The 17,572-nt window shown below is 32.0% G+C and overlaps 1 protein-coding gene across 4 annotated transcripts in view; it reads left to right on the top strand.

Annotated features, from left to right (window-relative positions):
• LOC127866976 (uncharacterized) overlaps positions 1–17,572 on the top strand; it is a 121,802-nt gene that overhangs the window by 92,039 nt on the left and 12,191 nt on the right. For 2 of the 4 annotated variants that reach the window (XR_008043195.1, XM_052407865.1), the window contains exon 1: positions 3,832–4,023. The exons of 1 other annotated variant lie outside the window; for it this stretch is intronic. The gene's annotated coding sequence lies outside the window, so the exon portion shown is untranslated. Of the gene's footprint in view, positions 1–3,826; positions 4,044–17,572 lie in introns of those variants that run through there. One more of the 4 variants, XM_052407867.1, reaches the window with a different exon arrangement.

Below are 17,572 nucleotides of genomic sequence, written 5' to 3'. Positions count from 1 at the left end.
GTATTTCTTTGTGTATAGAACCTACTTATACGATGTGCCGTTATTTTGAATGGTTAAATATCTCATTTAAATTAACCTGCATCATTAAGCTGCGTCTATTTTCAATGGTTATATAGGATAATAATACTAAAAAAATGTTAAATATACGGTTGAATATTATATTACTTATTCCACCACAAAAACAAATTGTATTCAACTACAAAATACGCAAAGGTCGTTGTGGTGTAGTTGATATGGTGTCCGCCTAGCGATCGGGTGGTCATGGGTTCGATCCCCACTGCGAGAGCTTTCTTTAGATTTCCTTCATAGACGCCAAGTACTGGTTTTAGTCCCAGGAAACGGACTCGAAGGCGTTTCAAATAAGCCTTAGACTATCTATGCAATCGAGTTAAAATAAATAGGTGTTAACTAAAATACGCAAAAACGTATGTGGAATTAGAATTTTCTGTTGACGTTTTACGCTAGTAGCCGGACTACATTTCTATTTCAATTCAAACGTTAAACTGGCTTTGGCACTTGTCGTCCATCGCGATAAACATTGTTTACTTTAATACAATAGTTAGGGTTTGGTTTAAAGAATAATATGCAGAAAAGGTATATACTAAACATATACCACTAGAACGGTGTTCCTAGAACTGTTATCAGCCTGTCGGTCATGATAAGCAGCGTCTCTCGCGGTACAGCTTTAAACACAAAAATTACATGACACTTGTAATGTAAATGAAATCGAATATTAATAATCTTAAAATCGTTAGAAGCATATAAGACCTTTTTGAGACACTTAATTACTCCAGAAGGTGAATCATCAGTAAAGCACAATAAACCTAATATGAAATACACAGTATAGTTCAATCCTTTTGTCTTATATTTTAGCTAACAATAAAACAACTATTAACTCGTTTTGCGGATCCTTCAAAGCAGATATCATACAAAATAAAATCTGGTATACAAACGCGTGGCTATTGAAACACCAAGTAAACGATGTACTGATGTAATAGAGCTAAAACTGATAGTAAAAGGCCTTATTTGATAGTCTTTAGAATAAGATACTTATATATAAGCGTGAAATTTGAAATAATTGATTACATCTTTTCTTTTTTAGAAAGTAAATGACGATATAATAGAAATGCGTTAAATCATTTATTATGAAATATTAAATAGCCTCTTTCAACGAACTAACTGTCTTCTTAAATTACCATAATAAGTAATGATAATATAAAAACAATTTCTTTCAAACATATATACAATTATTCAAATATGTTAGCTCTCAAATATACAAGTTATATATTGTCGAAATGTAAGAGATATTTTTGTTATGTATATAAAAATAATGTTAAAGTATTGAATACAAAATATCACATCAAGAAATGCAAATGTCAGCACAGTTTAAAACATAAGGTTTTGAATAACCACACAGACAACATCATACATGTTAGCAGTATAAATTGAACATGATGATCAACAATCGAATCCATTATATTTGTGTTGAACTTAAGTTTTGAAATTTTGATTTTTATTATTAACAGATGTCTCCAACTTCCCTGTAAAGAGCAGTTCCATACTATGATATCAAAAACATTGCAAATTAAACATTTGTTAATTGACAATACTAGTTCTTATAACCAAGAACAGCGAAAAAATGGAACGTGGAGGACTGTGCAATCAGAGATCACTTGAAAGCAAACTACATAAAAACAACATCTGCGCACTGCGCTGCCACCGTCCCAGCAAAATGTTGTGTGGGCTAAAAGATTGCCTTGTCGGCCAACACTGACTATCCTTGAGTTGCCTTTATACCAGGCACACATAACACTGCCAGTATCTGTACTGAAAACGTATATTTTGTTTAAAAGTATCGTTTGTAGAAACAAGTAACACATCAAAGCAAGAGATTCGACAAAGACCGAATGGTCCCTTAACAGATTAATGATGTCGAACAATACATTGCATCTACATAGCTTAAGTATTTGTTAGTTATTGAATATACCCTGCTATTCATCTATCCGCATATAGATTTTGCAAATTCGGCATTAGTACTTGAAGTTCTAAGAGGAAAAATGGCAGCAATATTTACCAGATTACTGCCACATATATGATAGCAATGAGGATGACAGTAGGTGGGCTTAATGATGAGTATTAGCGATCATTGTTTGCAAATATTGTGGAAATGAAGATGAAAGGTGCAGATACTATTATCTATAATCCTCTTTATTGAGTAAGCAAAACAAATCTTGAATACTATAAAACAATCGAAACAAATAAAAACAACACTAACTTCAGTTATTTTAAGATAAAAAAAGGAAAAAGTCATACAATCCACGAACAACGATGGACAATAAAAATGTGACTACTGTAAATAATTCTGTTAAATAAATGTAACCATATAACTATTTATATATAAAAAGATTATCTGCTCATTTCAAGACAGCAACTTTTTACAATTCTTACATGTACGATCGTAAAAAAATCAATTTAAGAGGTTTATTTCGCGGTTTAAAGAGATGGTTCGCCTGAGCTCAAAGGAATTATGTGGAATTTAGGAAATTAGTTTTCTCTTAGACGTCTGGTCGATGATGGTCGTATTGTTGAAACATGACACTCATGAAGAATATTTTTATTTTTATTTCTTATTGCGCAATTATACAAATGTTGCTATGAAATATCGTTTGACTGTGTACTACAAAATCCTATTAAACGAAGCTAAAGCAAAGTGCAATAACATATTTTATTTCACACTTGTCATGTCCTACCAAACTATTTCAGTAAATGCTCTGAGCTTTCTTTCTGACAAACTTGCTGATCTTGTTTGATGCAAAAATGGTATGATATGACAGCCTATCTTATGTATTACCTTAACGTGTCTTTACCTAATACAACAGCTGAGTACTCAAATATCAACATGCATTTACATTTCATCAGAATTTAAAGGGGCGGTCAACCAGATTGACAAAAAAGAACAGGTCTAAAATACCGTAATTAAATGCTTGATATTGATCAATTTAAACATTGGGTCTAAAAATCTCCAGTAAACAATCAAGAATAAAATGAAAAAAAGATAAAAAAAATACCCTGTACAGGACTCGAACCACTGACCCCTGGTGTCCTGGAGTAAAACGAGTAACAAGTCGCCCATCTAGACCTATCGGCCATCGATGCTTATACAATGAGCGTTGTATTTTATACTTTATATAAGCAATCCTCGTAGTTTCACAAAATATAACGACAACAACAAAACTCTCCAAATTACCTGGTAGACATTTTCAGTACATTTGTATTACCGAATATGAAAATATGAAAACTTAACAACATTCTTTAAGTAAAGTAATATACCAGTCGTGATATTTTAATCAATATAAATTAAAAATGAAACAAAAGGTATTTAAGAACTTTTCTTTTTTCGTCCATCTGGTTGACCGCCCCTTTAAATCCGTCTTAAAAGTGTCAGTTTTCAGAAACAATAACTATGTCCCCTTTGGTATAGGTAATATGCGGTTCTTGCTTTAAAAGCCTGCATTTATAGTAGGGACAGTCCTTCTGAGCAAAAGAAGAAAAAAGAGTTTCGGATAAAACTTTATAATTGGGATATCTTTGATTTAACCTCTTTAGTTTGATCGATTGCTTTGAAAGCCTACGCTTCTTGAGAAACTATATAATACATCGCATCAAATGCTATGTTATATTCATTTAATTATTTTACCTGTCCAGAATATCGCTCTTGTAAACAATAACTTACAAGGTTATCATACAGTAATTGTCAACTGTGAGCACGTTAAATCTTCATGTCAGATAACAGCACTTGCTACGAATTAAGTTATGCATCGTAAAGAGGCCTGCATACACACATGCAATTCGATTGGTTAAACAAAATCAGGCGGCCAGTATTTATTAGCGACGATTTTGTCGCTATAAACAAAACATGAATTAAACAGGTTTAATTCACGGTTAAAAGGGATGGTAGGCCGAATGATATCATAATGGATATGCTAGGCAAATGATGTGTACTGTTATAGGAAATCATTCAAGGTAAGGTTAACTACTATTTTGTGAGTACATTTATATACTAATTGTATAACTGGGAGTCTATACTATTGAATTCATTAAGTTCGTTTGTAACAATGTGTTATATGTGACGCAAAGCCAGCCTTTACAGCATACATTTGCATGGAATGTTCATAACATTTGTTTAAAGCAAATCAATATGACAACGTGATTGCTTTTGCCACATTAAAATATTTAGGGCTGGGTATAAACTGATGAGTTATGTTGTATTAATAAAATGTAATAAAATGATCTACAGATGCAAGTAAACACACGTCCATTTTTCTAGATGGTGAGCGACGATATATATAGACTATACAATTATTAAACGCCTGCGTTTGATTAGTTGTTCGCTTGCGAACCCTTTTCCTTCAATAAGACTGCTTCGCCATGGATATCTTGTAGAAATTCAAACAGCATATACATGATTAATACAACATGACACGCGAATAGCATGATATGTTAACTTTCATATATTTTGCAATATTTCCAAATTAACAGACACACATTGGTTTTTTAACGTGTGTTTACTCTTGTGTTTTGCATGTGCTGTTACGCTGCAAAATAAATATTTTTGAACGCATGCTATTAACTGCATTTTATGTCTGACATGGCCATAATGAACCATGTTTGTCTATAACTAGCTCAGATATCATTCTGTCTTTGCTTACGTGCAGCTTTCGAATCATTTGTTATTTTGCAAGCACCTATCTCCTATCAATATCTCATGCCATTATGAAACGTTTAGAGTCCATCTCATGAAGTAATTTATCAAATAATCAATGATAACAGTATTTGTTTAAACCAAGCTAAACACACTGATCAATACAACTAAGAGTGATCGAGTGTCACGTAGGGAAATGTCGGGTCCTTGAATGTAGTTTATGTACACATGCAAGATCATTTGTCCCGCGTAACTACAGGTACTTAAATTTTACCAATGCACCTTTACACGTTGTGTTTGAAATTCTACGACATGTTTATAGCTTCAATCCCGCAAATAGGATTATACAATATCGATAACTTATTGAAATGCAATCCATCAAAAGCCTTAAATGGGATAATGCCTTAAAAAAATCCGTGGATATTATTGATCTAAAATAGCGGCTCAACAATGGATTTATCTCATGAGAATGATGTCACACATTCCATATTTATTGAATATATATTATGTGCACATTTGTTAAATCGCGATTTAAGTGTTATTATAGCTTGAAACGTGTATATATATTGTTTGACCGAATAAGCCATTGATGTCTCAAGTACACACACTAACTAACAGCGAAGGCCTCAATGCATCTTAATGATATACGCATCCTTTCGATGTCCCGCTTAATCAAACACAATAAAATTAATATTAATATCGGCATAACCTCTAACAATTATGACGTTGATTGGGCTTAATGTATTTCGTGTCAACACAAACAACCACAAGGACAAGATTTGAAAAGTTTGATACGAATTGAATGCAACAAGTATGTAGTACAGCGGCATCTGAAGTTTTCACTTAACACACAACATGTAATGCCAACAATGTTTATAAATGTTTAACTTTTATCTGCATCTAGCGAAGATTATTGTAAAATTACTGCTTTAATCCCATCTAGATACGGACAAGTACCGAATCCGAGGAAACAGGCCCTAAACAGCAAAAAAATATTATGAAACAGACGAAACGCATAATGTTATCTTATGTTCTCAAAAGAAGGTTATGTTACGTGGTTGATGTCATTGATTTGTTATAAATCAGTAAGATAAATCGGACTGTGTCTTTGTGTTTCACTATCTATAAGTGGAAAACAACCCATGATGTCTATAAATACGCAAATATCATTGACAGGTTACCATGCATAATGCACGCGATGAAAATTCTCTCGATGTCTTTTTTTGTGCGGCTTACGATATGCCATGATTGTTTAAATAAACTAGTGTGATCATTGTGTGCTTGATATATGAACACATATAGGAAAAAGAACATGTTTAATTCCATATTTTACGGGTATAAGTCAAGTTATGTTTTGCATGAATATACAAATGTTTATGTTACTACAGTTGTGATCATAAAATATAGAGTGGAAGAAAGGTTTATACATGTTGGCAAACGAGTCCCTTGCCCTTATTAAATGATAAATGGCGTTCCTTTGTATATATCAGGAAAAATGAAACGGGTATTTCCAAGGTCAACGTAAACAGTAAATTCGAAGGTGATCGTCATATACTTAACACACTATTCCATAATTAACATCAATATGTCATCATTTTAGCAACTATCTGCAACGTTTCATTTGGTCTGCAATTGTACGTGCCTGAGTTCGATAACAATGTGTTACCACAATTTAAAGCCTATCCACGCAAAGCATTAATATTAAGATATAAATTCACGTTATAATTGAGTGATACACACAGATATATAAAATCGTTATCACATTTAATGTGTTATAAACCCCAACTTTGATTAGGTATCAACGCTATTATATTCACACAAAGGAAAATCGATAGCAGATTAAAAGGTAAAAAATGGAAAATGAAACTATCGGATTTGTCACCCTTCTTATGGACTCTAATTCATTAAGTCCAAGTAAAGGAGACCCATAACCAGAACGTTATGTCTGTCATATTTGTTAAAGTTGTCCGTACACTCAAATGACTCGACCACATTTCATACATCGTATTGATGTGAGGGTTAAACATATCTCAAGTTTCGGCATGATAACGAAATCCTATACTTTTTTACTTATTAGGACGGAGTATATAATGCATAATGACTGAGTAAATACTGGCAATAAAAGTCACTTCATTGTAGGTTTGAGGTGTCAACACAATGCTTGTATATATGACAATATGATATACTATATTCTGCATCACGTGGTCTTAACCGGTATCGTACACAGCAAATATGCGAAGTCAACAATAATGCAGTACGAACTAATAGACGCGATAGTTAATTAACACTTATTAAACGAAAAAAGGATTCAATATTCAGATTAAATTACATGACCAATGTCTGAAAAAATGTTGCTGATTATAAAATAAGCTGATTGATAGATATCCGATATTCGATGTTATTATTTTGAAATTCAAAAGGTTTTGAGGCAGTTGCTTGTGTTATTGACATTAAATTTTATTTTATATTTACGTTGCAGGTGAAATGATGTTTCGCGTAAATTTGATTCCCCATATGGTTTGTGAAATAACGCCCAATGTTTGCAATTGCACGTCAGATGCGACTTATACTTTGTAATAGAAATACAACTTTATGTACAGTTAATGCATTATGTGGAAAATACCATAATGTGTTTAATCGTATGTATTGTTTTGTCTGAATGCATACAATTTGCAATAAATAGTGAGAACTAGTATTTTTACGTTGAAACCATCAAGTTTGAAACTCATTATTTTCTAAATTGTAATGACTAATTGTCCATGTATTATTTTACCGTACATAAATAACAATAAATATGTCCTATTATTATTTATCGTCCGAATTCTTGTTGTACAATGAGATTGGACTACATATTGAACTTTCTGAGGTATGCGTTCGGGAAAAATCAGAAACAGAAAGAACAATAGGTTTTTGAATTGACACGACAATTACAGAGACCGAGACTAAGATAACTTTTACTTAAGACCGTAGGAATTTAATGCTAGCAAATTATCATAAAGTACTTTATATATTAATTTTAACAAAATGAATCGGAATTTCTACAACTTAACACGTTTTTCGAAGTTCATTTGAATGTTAATATATTTCACATGCAAACAAGTCAATTTATTGAGCAATTTGAATATTTATGTAACCATTTACTAGAGGATTTGAACCCTGTTTGCTGCTTTATCGTTAACAAAACAATATATATTTTTTGAAGTTGGTTGTTTTAATTGTCATTTTGGCAATAGTTGAAGACTTCCGTGTAAATGTTAATTGAACTACTAAGAACTTGGTGAGACGTTTGGAGCTCCAAAACTGTTGCGACCCTAATGATTTTTGTATTTACAATAAATTAAGGACCTCTTCATATGTATGTATTGAATGTTTATCGTCAATTAACATTCAAGTACAATCAATAATGTAAACATTAATATATACCCTAATCAATTCTTACTTCGTTAAGATAAATCATCATGGTGTATTGATAATATCGACAAAAATAATTTATACTTAAAGTGATAACGGTCATGTGCTGTACGTACACGGCCCATCGACACGTCTATCTGGCATTAACATGCAGTAATCAGTAATCGCTGGTTCTAAAGCTATATCACTAAGCAGGTCACTTTATTTGTAATCGGATCATAATAAAAAATATTAAGAGTGGATTTGCAACGAATTTACTTTGTTCATGAGATTTACAGTGACAGGTTGACGTTCAGTAGCACGATACTTTGTAACTACTGTATAAACACTTTGTACTTCATGTTGAGGATAAAGGGACGTAGAGCTATTTTCATAAGATGCTTTTGATCCCATATTCTTATGTATGCAGTTGATCAAGTTAAGTGTGCAGTTGCAGCAGTTACTTAAAATTAAAAATTAAAACAATTCTGAAATGATTGCAAGTATATGTTTTACTATTACATGTAATGCATTGTTATTATTTGTGTTATGTATTTAACGGTACCGGTAGAATGTGGACTTCACTTGTTTTTGTTCAAAATAATACAATTGGCAAACAATGTTATAAAAAAATTGCATATGCCAAATTATAGATATCCACATACTTTACTTTTACCCATAGTTTTGGTTATGTTTCTTATTTTCAATAAATATTAAATAGTTTAGTAGTTGTATCATACTGTAAGCACGAACTATGCAATATTGAATATCAGTAATATAACAACAGTTTGAACTCAACTAGTTGTGAAAAAAAGCTGTTTAAGTCAGTTTGACTTGTCAGCTCTTCTTCTGTAACTATGTAACTGTATGTAGATCCTTCAACATCAACAATATAAATCGAGAGACATACATGTATTGTACATGTAGAGCAGTACTGTGCCTTTGGTCCAGAAAACATTCAAATAAATGGTATAGACAGATTGTCATGTATTTGCTCATTAAGTTTATACTAATTTTTAGTATTCAATGAATTGAATTTTGAATGATCAAAGTAAAATTACTTCTTTTAAAAATAGAATGCAATCCTCACACGTATTTTTGCTACCGAAAAACATAAAACGCCATATAAAAGTCGTTTTGTCGCTTATTCAGTGTCTTGTACCACCAAGCAATTATAAGTGTATCTTAAATCCACATTGAGTGCTGTTACATAACATATAGCTAAATATTGTAAAAAATGTTTATGAAAAAAGTAATATAAACGTATGTTGTTCAATAGAAATAAGTAATTGATAAAATTAAAAAGAAAAACTATAAGGTGTCACATATAAGCACATATGATTGTTTACACTATGTACAACGTTTCCTCACACTTTAATACAATCCAAACTTGTTTTACTGATTTAAACACATTTGCGAGAATGAGAAGAGAAACGTGTTCTTATTTTGCTTTAAACACTAAATCAGCTTTTTTACTGATAAGATATGTGATAAATAGAACATTTGGACGTGTCTTGACGTTTGTGCAGCACTAAGTTTTCTTCTGGATAACTTCTTTGTTGAATTTAAGGGTAAAATATTTAAACATATTATCAGTGTTCCTATGGGTGCTAAATGTGCGCCGCGTATAGCTGATCTAATTTTAAATTGCTATGAAAGCGATTTTATGCTGGAATTATCGAACACTAAACAACTAGATGTAATACAACGTTTTAACCTAACAAGTAGGTACATTGATGGCATACTAAACTTAGATAGCCATAATTTGAATACTATATTCACGAAATATACTCTTAAGAACTACTCTTAAATAGATTGTGTCAATCTAATACAGATGCTGATATTTAAACTAACAATTAATAATTATATGATGTACACAGGTTTATACGACAAACGGGACGACTTTAACATTGCCATTGTGAATTTTTCGTTCCTAGATGGTAACATACCTAAAGGTACTTACTTTGGAATTTACATTTCGCTGTTGGTACGATACGACAGGCATGTTAACGTGTTAAGCTTCTGAATTCGTTTTTTTCAAAAACTAAGGTCGAACAAGAGTTTTCTCCCATTCGGGTAGGTATCGTGTAAAAAGTAAACAAACCAATTGAACACACGATATGCAACTCAAATCTCTGAAATCGTAATATTAACAGTTCATTTCAATTAAAATTTACGTATACGGTTATGCCTTCATTGATTGATATACTTATAGTTCTAGTGTGTGAACATCAGTATTTAAATGCTGTATTGCCATACAATTTCGCGACCCAGAACTTATCATCAGTAAAAGTTTAGAAACACTGATAATAGCATTCTGCTTTTAAAACTATGCCTGTTACATTATGGAATTGATACTAAACATTTATTTCGTTTCTGTAAGGTATTTAATGGATTTGTACACCTCATTAATGTGAGTTTTTTAAATATTGATTGATATTCATCTGTCACTGTCAAACTTGACGATCAGTTCATGGAAACATTTGTTTTAACAGCAATTTCATACCAGTGTAAAATTATTGATTGTATGATTAATTAATTATGATGTATTTCAACGGTTTTTTGGTTGAACATTTTCTTTATAATACTGTGTGAAAGTGTTGTGATAAGTCATAGTTCAGTGTTGTGTTGTTTGTTTTCACTGTCCAATCACAAAATTAATTTACCGGGTTCTTCTTCGGATACAGCATTTCTTCTAGATCAAACATTTTGTGCCCCCCAAAATAGAGTTGATTTATTGAGCAAGTGCTTTATTCTTATGCTTGATTTAAGATTCTGATTTCCTTTCCGGTCGGTTAATCTTAAGGCATTTTACTGTTAATGATTTCATCACGTGAAATTAAATTGTTTGCATTTTTTTATGAATATTTACAATGAATGTCTCCTTATTTTTGCGTTCTTCATATAAACAGTGTAATCTTAAATACAAAAACTCTATTGTTTTGTCTTTGTCATCGATGAATTTGTTACATTTCACATTTATGTTGAAAATCTGGGGGAAGTTTAATTTATTTCAATTCTATCTGAGTTTTTTTAGTATTGTAACATTGTAACAAAAATGTAATTACTTTTTATGATTACATTTTTCATTCAGCAAAAAATATGTCAAATCATATCTGCACAACATAGTTAACACGCGTCTAGAAAATGTTCTTAAACTATTTACTTCAAATATAAAGAAGAAATAGCTTAATACATATGGTAGGAATAATTGTTGAAAATTCTCAAAATGAGCAATATCCCATAATTTTAATTATCGTCTGCAAAATTATGTAATTAGACATATGTACATTTATAATGAACCAACAAAGTTACCATAAAAGTGCTTCATTTTGACATCTAAGAAATACACTTATAAATTCATCTGGGCATAATAACTATGAAAAATATTGTCATATTATTCTACAAGTCTGTTTTGGTTTATTATTTATACATATCGCAACTATGAAAAATATTGTCATATTATTCTACAAGTCTGTTTTGGTTGATTATTTATACATATCGCTAATTGTTTACTTTTAATCAATTGGGAAATAAAGATGGACTTTTGTGATACATATATATCAATCTATACTTATATGGCCTGTTATATATGTGATTTGAAAGTATATTTTACTGTAACATGTGAATGTACATAGCACTCAAGTAACAAAAACACAATGAAAAGATACAACTAATTTACAATTAAAAAATGTTTTATTTATCAATACAATACTAGTTAATGAAAAGTTATTTTCATTCGGATGCATCGAGTAATTTGTTTACTATGTCATTGAAACTCAGCAACAGGTCTTAACTTTCTTTTACGCCCTGTCTCAATCTTAACAGTGTTCAGTTTTTCAGTAAATAATTTTCGGCACCAAATTCAATCAATGTCAAAAACAAAGAATTAAAAATAACGAAAGTTGGCAAGCCAGTATAAAACATGATTTTATTGTCTGAGGCACCAATGTCTTCGATGGTTATTTCTGGTATTTCGGTAATTGTGGAGATTTCATGCTTGTCAGGAGTTGCCTGTACACCGACACTTCCAGAGCTGCCATCACCGACACTGGTGTCATCCAAATGTGACTTGGCATAGCTGAAATACCTAAATTTTATGTTTATTTTAAATATATTGTATTTTTTAATAATCTCTCTGTGGCATAGTACATATGGTGCCTGCCCAGCGATTGGAAGGCCCCAGGTTTGATCCCTACTTGGGGAGCGTTCTTATGATCTTTCAAATACACCATGAACTGGTTCTTCCCAGAAAACAGACTCGAGAGTATCTCAATAAGCTTTGGATGCAATCTAGCTAAAATAATTAAGTTTATTATTATAAAAACATAAATCTTAAAGTTTAATTTGAATGGTTTTCAATTTAAGTTAATGTTAAAGTCCTTCCACAGATAGTATTTTATGTGTTTCTTCTGACAACAAAAAATCACTTCCATATTCAAAAAGTGATGGTTAATCTTAAGAATCTTTTAACTTAAGGCATGTTAATGTTAAGTTAAAATTATAATTATCATGAATGAATACAAAAATGCCAAACCTTGAAGAATAAAAAGCATATTTAGTTTCTTAGACAATAAATATTGATTTCATTACCCATGAAATGATTCAATCTGATCCCAGGAATGACTCTAACTCTGTGGACTTGGAGAATCATCAGGACTGATCAGCATTTTTAAACACCTGTAAAAAAGTAAAAGTAAGATATAATTACATGTTTCTGTATATTGTATATAATTACAACAACAAAAATACAAATATACTGAATAATTGCAGATAAATTACAGTTTAAATACACAGGAGATACTTCATACTAAAGTTCAAATAACCAGGGTTTGATGCTTTGAAATGTTATTGAATAATATTGCTACATACATGTATAAATATGTATGATCTGACTGTCCTCATATAACATACATTTAAGTGTTGTTTTGTGCCATATTTTCTTAAGCAACGATTTAGTAAAAAAATGCGTGGTCTATAATTAATTTTGATTGCATATATTATACCTGTTATAATCTTCACATACCGTGAAAAGCAAGAGATGAATAAATTATTTAAAATACGTTGAAAGGCTGAAACAGCAATTTATAAAACGTTATTAGCTATTTATTTGTATTCACTTTCTTGGTAGAAAGGATCTTCTACGCATGGTATTTTGTTGGCACCTTGTTCCTGTTCATGGAGTTTGGACCAATTCCATCCACAAATAATAAGAGCATACACTTGTGTATCTGTAACATCAATATACAAACACGGGTTTAACCTTATACCAAAAACAATTAACAAACAGCCAGAACACTTAAACTTGTCATAGAGATAAATGAAAAATGCTAGTTTGTGTGTTACATGGCCAATAATGTCATATACATAGTTGGGCATGGTTTTGGTGTTTAATCCACTGTAATTGTACCAAGCAATAATGATTGAAAAAATAGCTCTATGCAAAGACGTATCAAGATTTAAAGGTCTTTGCTCTATGTTGTATTAACAAGAAAACGTTTTCATTATAAATGTCATTTAAGTTTATTAGAATACAATTTCAGGCATTTATGGAATAGAAGAGCTGATTGTTGGTATTTCCAATTATGTGGTTCGGTAACATATATATTGAACGGCAATCTGCTCAAATTAAGTATTCAAATTTAAGATTAGCAAATCATGGTGTAAACTGTCAACAAATTCGGACATACTAAACCGAATTTAATTTGTTTATAAACCGATTAAAACTAAACAAAATCTTTATAATAATTCTGCTTGCCATGTACATGGTGTTCTACTCCTACAATTACGAGATTTTTGTACATAGACATAGGATGTCGATATATTAATGATACCTACCCGGTTGGCTTCCAATGTCGCCTGCTAGTAGCTCTAAACCATGCGGTTCTCGAAGCACGATTACTTGGCAATTTGTGAAGCATTACAGGCTTGCCATATCTTCCAACTTTACCCCCACAATTTTGACATTCAGGCATACAGCGGTAGAATTTGCTATTGTTTATTTTTTTCGCATATTATTTTTAACAGACCGGAAGTGAGCGATACCTACCCGATTGGGAGACAACTCTTATTCGACTTAGTTTCGAAAATCCGGAATACTTGTATGAAGTTCAAAGCGAACTTGTATGTAGCTAGTGAAATAAACATTATTGGAAATAGAAATAAAATAATGGTATGTGAAACATCGAGATATACTATTAATTTAGTCTTTCATACGTTTGATACTATTGGCGATATAACCTTACTTAAAAAAACTCATTTATTAAATTAGGCCATAGGGACATAAGCTATATGCGGCCTAACGGCCGAGGGCCGCCCCGCGACACAAGCAGCTGTTGGTCCGCTATTTGCAGTAGTGTGCGTAATAATGTCTAGTTACCTAAGTCAAAATATACATATATATACAATGAAACAGTTGATTGTAACGTGTGCATATATTGACGGGCCTTAGGAAAGTCACATGTCCAGCAATTTCAACGTAAATATGACGTATGCAACGGACGAATACATACGGAACCGATGTTTGACGTTTTATACCCGAGACAATGACATGGTGGTAAAGCGTGACTGCCTTATGCAGATTGTATGTTGATACAAATTTCGATCACTATAACTATAATTATTGAACGATGCTCCAAATATTCGTAACAGTACAATGCCATAAAACAATTAAATTCTTTGCAACTTCTTGCAGAAGGTGTATTAAATTACTTAAATCAATTTCAATTGCGTTGTCATGGCATCCGTAATATGTTTCGATTTCGGCTTATGTCGGTGTTGATCGAATAGTGTTTTCGGACGTAAACGTCTCCATTTGACCCAGTCCGCTTTTCTTCATTGTTCCGTAACATTGTGATTTAACATTGGAGGTTATAAACTTTATTAAAAATAAAAGGTGTGCGTAATTTTACATATGTTGTATTGATTGCCGAGTGTTATAAAATATACTGGTAGATTATCAGAATGGTTGTCCTTTTCTCTCGAGAACGGAATATCACAGAAACGATAACTATTGTGGCATCGCCTGAAAAAGATGAATACTGTAAATGCAGTCAAGCACTATTGGATCCAAACATGAAGGCACTAGCGGCTATATATTTGGTGTAAGAAAATGGGTCAAACATAAGGTGTTGATATCGAGGCGTTATGTACACAGCATCAACAGATGTGTTGCATCATTTGTACGACGGAACGGCATATCTAATATAAAAAATCAAGTATTTTCTTTCTAAAATGGACTGACATATGTATAAAGTGACGAGTGTAAACCGTTCTTTAAGCATCAAAAGAAAAAGTGTAAGAATACAAGGTATCTTAACGCATATAGTTTACGTTCGCAGTATATAAATCACTGGAAATACTTAAATAGCGTACACTGACTGTACATTTTATTAACTTAGACATTATTATAACAGGGTTTCATTATACACTACATGCAGTTTGATTACAAGTTTTCGGACAGTTTAAAATTGTGTTTGTTTTCTTGTGTTCGAATATTTAGATAAACTGAACTTTAAATTCATATTTTCAAAACTTAAAAGACACCCTGAAAAATTACGTACTTCATCTACGTTTTGAAATTCCTGGTTATAATATCACTTGCCGACAAGATAGTTAGTTTTTCTAAATACCACTAATTTAAGAAATGCATGTTATGTGTTAGATGTTGTTTTACATAAAGATACTCCAACATTTAGTTTTGACTACCAAGTATTAGCATGCTAGTTAATGTACCGTAGCATGCACTGCTATTAGTTAAAATTCAACTAATATATACTGAAGACATACTATTATTATTACTTTTTTGTTCTTGGATCGTAAACTAAGGGGATCTTAGACATTGAAATATACTGCAATGCATAGGGATCCTATTTTTCAAAGTTATGATTTTTGCGCGGGCTTTTTTCGTTATAAAGTTAAACAAAAAAATCAACCAGGCATTATTCAGCAAGACACTTATATTCATAAGCATTTATAATATTATTGTCATTATATCTGACACCCAGCAACTGTTCTCGATATGATACAAAAACAAAACTGTGAATACACAACTTAGTGGTTTCTTGTCGAAGATTATTTCAACGGCTTTACTACTTAAAGTTATAATGTTAAAACGTTACCTATACCAATTATACACCACCCAAGTGTGGTGGTGCAAATCTGAAGAAAAATCACCAATGTGCATTTTGATATATTTTAAGATAATGAAGACTTTTTAACGTCCGATGTTCACGGATATACTGATTGGTGTTCATACTGATTAGTGCATGTGCAGCGCATGTAATTAGAATATACATTTTACTAACTCATGGCAGTATTGCTATTAAACAATAGGAAACATGCTCATATAATTTTATGCACTTAGGTCACGCATTAAAACCTCTCAAATAAAATAGAATGTTGTAAGATATCACTTAAATTTTCCGACAAAAGATTGTCGTTGCAAAATAATTAATGTCATAGATATTAATGCCCTTTTTTATTATATTATAATATTCCTTAGTCCCAAAGGTGTGTATCAATTTCTTTTTTTTATTTTATCTTTTCTGGTACAAATTGAAACATGTCATAAGCAACACAGCTGTGTTTGTAGTACCTACTTTTCATTGATATAGTCATTTTGTCATGATATGTATAATATTTCACCAAAAATAATATTTTTAATAAGAATAAAATGTTCTCGATACTTAACAGTAAAAGGCTTAACAAAAAAAATTAAAATATATCTTGGTTGTATCAATTGCGAAAAAAGGTATTTACCTGGTTATTGGTCGGCCATCTTTGTGGCTGTCTTTAATCTAGACCCCGTGGACACAACACTCTTATTGGAATCAATTTTGTTTTACCCATAAAAATATAGAACATCATCAGCATTTTAGAAAATAACACCTTCCAATCATGAATCTTGGACCAACGTTTCGTCTAGTCTAAAATGTCGAAGATCGTTTTGAAAAGCACGAACAACACCAGCACAGACATCAAAATGAACGGCGAAAAGCTTGCATTAGCTATAAAATTGAAGTTTTTGTGAGAAACCGTGTTTAATAATAGTACCAGCTACGCTGTGGGTCAAATAAAACATGTCATGGCGACCATACCAATAGCCAGATTCAGCAGGTTGTATCAAGTACAAGCTCCTCAAGTCACTTGTAATCTCTGAATACTGTACGGCTTCAAGAACAGAATGCGTCACGCGGACACATAACGCAAAATACATACATTCGAAGATTGCTCCGCATCTCCTACATAGAGCAAAAGACCAACGAGTACTTCCTGAACATGACAGCAGCAGTTGCTGATCCACAAGGACCCCTTAAAAGACAAAAGCTGGATTGGTTTTTACACGTTACCAGGCATCATTCTCTATACAAGGTTGTGGTGCAGGGCACGAGATGGGGAGGTCGCCGTCGAAGCAATCAAAAGAAAAGCAGGATTGATAATGTGAAAGAGTGGACGTCACTCCCCATGGATGAGCTACCC

The sequence above is a fragment of the Dreissena polymorpha genome, chromosome 2 (assembly GCF_020536995.1).
Source record: "Dreissena polymorpha isolate Duluth1 chromosome 2, UMN_Dpol_1.0, whole genome shotgun sequence".
NCBI classification, from domain to species: Eukaryota; Metazoa; Mollusca; class Bivalvia; order Myida; family Dreissenidae; genus Dreissena; species Dreissena polymorpha.
The sequence above is the reverse complement of the archived record's forward strand: the minus strand, read 5'-3'. Positions and strand labels throughout refer to the sequence as shown.